We start from the raw sequence: 5,732 nt of genomic DNA on the forward strand, positions 1-5,732 counted from the left end.
TTAACCAGTTCTATGGTTCAGGGATATAGCTATGGATGGATCACCAAATCAAAGAATGGGTCAAAGAGGAATCTATCATTTAAAAGGAAAACTGGTGGTGTTATTGGCATAAAAAAAATGAAACAAACAAGCAAACAAATAATATAGGCATGATCAGCTTTGCTATTGTCAAACACTTGATGTTTGTATTTGCAAAACACTGCAATTTATTTATTTTGTACTGGTGCTTGCATTTTTTTTAGTAGACAGTGGTTGAGTGTTGCTCTGGGAATAATGGACGAAGATGCATTTGGTGAGAAAAATGGCTGTTTTTGCTAATGCTGAAATTCACATTCACAGTATGCCAGAACACCTAGTAGCCTATAATATTGTGCTATTAGAAAATATTAGTCAAGTAAACATAAAACTCATAAATACATAAATATTAGTTTTATCGAGTAAAAAAAGTGTTCCTGATTATTGTCTGGCTTCAGATCTGGAAGGGGCTTATGCCATGTCTGCCCCTCGCCACCTGCCCTTGAGGAATGTCTTGCTAATGCTGATGCTAATGCTAGGGTCAGCTGTGTTCCTGTGGAGGAAAAATCAATAGGACTCGAGCCAGATGTGCAGATGAGCGAGCTTTATTGGTTCTGTCCCTTATGCATCGAGGGAGAGAAGCCTCTCACTTCTCTCTCACATGAGCTCATATACCCCCACCATTCCCCGCTGTTCTCTCATGAGCTAATCTCATGACTCCAGGTGCCAGGCATCTCAACCGTCCTTAAACATTCTTTCCTGCTAAAAACAAGTTGTTACTCCCTGCTGCTGCACCCCTGCCCAGCAACAGTTAAATGATAACTGTCATACTCCATCACTTCTCTACTCGCCTTTCTTGCAGACTGGTCAACATGAGGACAAAGGTCACATAAAGGTCACATATTCCTTACGTCCTCCTTTAAGCAAGAATTAGGCATTTTCCCTCACAGTTCCCTTTACATAGGAAAATTGATCCTTTCTGATCTGTTTTATTTCATTTTGTTGTATTTGGTGTATATTTATTCACATTTTGTGTGCCGAGGACTCTGGAGAGACATCAGTAAAAGTACCCGAATAAGTAAACAAAAGAACTTCTCAGCTGATCTAACACTAGCAGCATCACTTTAAGCTTACCTTAAAGCCTGGTGCTGGTCCTCAGGGGTGTGACTAGCTTTTATTTGACTTTTGATTTCATTGATAAGAGTTCCATTAAATTTCATTACTGGCCTGCTCTGAATCATAAAAGGCTTAACCATAAGGTACAAGTAAATTCCAAAAAGAGGTCTAGCAGTGAGCACACTGATAAGCGTTTCATGCTCATGAGCACAGGTTGATGAGTGACAAACATATAAGGAAATTGGAGTTGCCTATTTTGAGGATGTTCCTGGTGCTGAAATAACATTACTGCAGTCCATCAGGACAATTCTGATGGAATTTCTTTCTTTCTTTCCTCCTTTGGATTATGGGTTAAGGACAGGGAGTGCTCACAGTCACCATGTGTGTTTTCAGAAATATTGTTCCACTGGTATTGATAGTTGACTCTGTAAACAGTTAAATGCCCAATTCTCAGTACATGAGCTGGCAGATGCCAAGGTCTGGAAGCACCATAGGTTGACTATACAGGGGAACTAATTGTTTGTTTTTAGCCATGGATTGTTATGACATAACCAGCATTTGAAATCCTCCTAGCCCACCTGAGTGTCTATTATTATCTGGCTTGTGTTTGAGACCACAGAACAATAACACTGTTTATGGACGATAGTAACATAAGCAAGCAGCGAGGCAAAAACTTCAGATTTACACAGGCCCAGCACCATTTATTAATGCATTCAAAAAGTTTCATTATGAAGAGCCAAAGTCCCTCTAAGGTGAATACTTGGATATATGTTTATGAAATAAGGATGGGGCCCTGCGTTTTGTGAACAAAATACAAGTGCCATTACTTAGCTGGTATGTGTCTTTTCTCTAACAATAAAGAAATTATTTTCCTAGTTGAACAATATCACACATAACTTTTATAGAATGTAAAAGATATAGGTTTATTGGGTTTATGTAGTCTCTGAATTAATATCAGCAAAAAAAGACTTTTAGATTACAACCAAATGTATGTAGTAATATCTAGCACTTATTCAGTACCTTTTAGATTAGGCTAAATAATAATGCATATTCACTTCACACTGAGTTGATCATAACAATGGTGAATAAGTAGTTTCCATGTTATCAAACAAGCATTCAATGAAGTTATATGAGGATCTCAAAAATATCCCCAGCGTAAATAAACAAAGAACTCTTAATGCACCAAAATTACTCTTAAACATTCAAAGTGTACTAAATAGGAAGCTTCTACATAGAGGCCGGTTTATACTTCTGTGAAGATTCATGTAAACATCTCTGTATCTTGACACAGAGAAGGGAGTCAAGGGTAAGCATAGCTTGCAGAGGCTCACAGATAAGCACATCTCAAAAATCTCAACTACACATTGTGTGGATCTGCTTGTCCAGTTAATGCTGATTAGCTTTGTGGTAGAGTCCGTAGCTAGTCACACGGCTAAATCAATACTTAACCCCAACTAGTGTGAAAACATAATGGAGCAGTTATTGCAGTCTAATAGCGGCTGCCCATGTCCTGAGGAACAACAGACCATGTTTAATGAGCTGAACTGTACTCGCATGGAAGGATAAAGAATATAAGATTCTCGAGATGGCAGGAAAGTCAAGGATCTTGGACCTAACTCCCCAGTACAGTGTGTTTCTAGTCTAAGTTGCACATCACAAAGGTGTACGGGTAGGGCTTCAGGTTTTTGCCGTGTCACAGGGCTAGCCTGAAATGATGAGTTAGGGGTCAGACCTGTCCTAGTGGCTGTACATGTACACATGTGAATGTGGACCTAACTGCTTCCCTAGTACTTGATAGAACACATCCCTATTCTGGAGAAGATGCTGACTGAGATAAAGTGAGTTAAGAACAAACTTGTGATTAACGTGTGACTCCTCCTAGATATCCACAATCTTCAACCCAAGCATGTAGTGATGAGGACTTGCATATATTGCAAGCCAGTCAAAAAGAGGAGAAAAGTCATAAGGACATTTCTGACAAAATAGCATCCTTGAGGCAAAAGCCATTGGCAAGCTGTACCACACTGGTATCACGACTGAACTGAACCCTGACAATAGCCGGCCCAGTGATGAGTTTTTGATATTTGACCAAGCTGTGGCTGACTCGCTAAATAAAATTCCTCCTGACCAGGTGGAAACTACAAAAATTAGCTCTTTGCACTGCTTAGGAAATCACATAATCTAATGTGACGTTATAAAAGACATTTTGCTTATTTACAGATTCGGTTCATTTGTTATACACAAATATCTAAAGCTTTATTCATTTATGTAATTTTTTTACTTCAGGTACTTAATTCAAAAGAACTGGCACCACTGTTAAACATTAATGTAATAGAACTGTTTATTTATATAAAAGTGAATATTTCACAAGCATATCAAACATTTTATTTATTCATGTATTGAATCTTAAAACCAACATTTATTAACCATGACATGTTGAGACACAGAGTAAGATGTGATTGGTTAAAACAGGGCACAGCATTTAATGAACAGCAAAAAGGATGAAAAAAGTCACATATAAGTGCAGGTAGAATACTTGGCAAAAAAAAAAGTGTAGTCAAACAGAGAGATCAGCACACTGCTGCAATGGTCCGCATACAAAGTACTGGAGATGGGCACCTGTGGGACTTAAATAGAGAGAACAAGGAATAAAAAAAGGAGTATTCTCCATAATAAAGGAGTATCTTTAATCTCCATAATAAAGGAGTATCTTTATTCTCCATAATAAGGGAATATCTTTAATCTCCATAATAAAGGAGTATCTTTATTCTCCATAATAAAGGAGTATCTTTATTCTCCATAATAAGGGAATATCTTTATTCTCCATAATAAGGGAATATCTTTAATCTCCATAATAAAGGAGTATCTTTATTCTCTATAATAAAGGAGTATCTTTATTCTTCATTCTAAGATCTTATGTATTTTGCACTTCTAGATATCAGCATTCATCCCCGTATTCTACAGTATTCTAGTTCATTGGTATGTTTAATTCTAACCTACTATACTGTACTTGGATATATTCTATGAGTAAATGACAAAGCACTTTTGTAAGTCGCTCTAGATAAGAGCGTCTGCTAAATCCCGTGTGTGAAATGTAAATATAAAGGAGTATCTTTATTCTCCATAATAAGGGAATATCTTTAAACTCCATAATAAAGGAGTATCTTTATTCTTCATAATAAAGGAGTATCTTTATTCTCCATAATAAAGGAGTATCTTTATTCTCCATAATAAAGGAATTTCTTTATTCTTCATCATAAAGGAGTATGTTTATTCTCCATAATGAGGGAATATCTTTATTCTCCATAATAAAGGAGTATCTTTATTCTCCATAATAAAGGAGTATCTTTATTCTCCATAATAAAGGAGTATCTTTATTCTCCATAATAAAGATCCAAGCAAAAGAAAGCACAGCGGCAAGCTGGCTACACAAAAGAACAGCAGGAAATCACTGCCACTTTGGCACAGAGATGCAGCAGAGTTAGTAATCCTTGGGGTGTCTAGAAAAGCGTGACTGGCGAGCAATGTACAGCACTGGGTTAGTGTGCTTGTGCGCTTTAAATAGGCAAGAAAATAAGGAGAAAACAAATGAGGAACAGGTGTGTGTGATTAATAATCAGGTAATTCCCTTGGGCAGGGTGCCTGGAGCATCTTGATGAAGTAACACCCCCCTCAAAAAGTGGGGATGGGCAGTTGATGGTAAGCTGGTTTTGATAGGTGTGCTTGATGCAAAGATGCCACCAGGTTGGGTTCTAGTATTTCGGAATCAGGCATCCAGCTTCTCTATTCTGGACTTTACCCCTCCCAGTCCACTAGTTACTGCAATTGTCTTTCTCTTAGTTGGCAGTCCAGCAGAGCATTCACCAAAGTGAAGAGAGTTTTCCACATTCTCAGCACCAGGCCTCAGGTTACACCTGGCAGTATGAGTGCAGAAGCTTCCCCAGTTCTTGGTTAACTCTCTTCACCTGCCCATAAGCCTGAGGGTGGTAGCCTGAGCTGAGGCTCACCATAACGTTGACTTTCCCTAGGAACTCTCATCCCCAAGAGGTGAACTGAACCCCCAGTCTAGCACAATGCCCTCAGGCAGCCTGAAATGATGGAAGGCTTTATGGGAGAGCAGGTCTGCTGTTGAAAACATGGTGGGTAGCAACAGGAGATGGATGAACCAGGCCATCTTGGAAAAGCAATTGATGACTATGAGGATGGCTGTGTTCTCCTTGGAGGCAGGAAGGTCGTATTAAGAAAGCATTAGCCAGGTGAGACCAGGGACGATGTGATTTAGGGAGGGGGAGCAGCTTACCAGCATGTGGCATGCATGACATCTGATCCAATGTACAGTGGGTGTGAAGGTTTGTCATGGTGATATCATGGTCCAGGTCCAAGATGATGGCTCCTATGAAGCAAGAAGGAGGAAGGACTGGTTCTTGGATGGTGGCAAGTGCCTCAGCACTGTACTGCCAGGAAAGTGTGATCGCCTTCCCGTTCCTTTTCTATTCCCTGTCTCTGTGTTACAATTGAGTAACAACCTACAATATCTGTCTCCTTTAATCTTTAACATTCCTTACTGCTGGCAGGATATAACTGTTTCTAATTATGTTTAT

The sequence above is a fragment of the Electrophorus electricus genome, chromosome 4 (assembly GCF_041902795.1).
Source record: "Electrophorus electricus isolate QZ-2024a chromosome 4, ASM4190279v1, whole genome shotgun sequence".
Lineage (NCBI taxonomy): Eukaryota > Metazoa > Chordata > Actinopteri > Gymnotiformes > Gymnotidae > Electrophorus > Electrophorus electricus.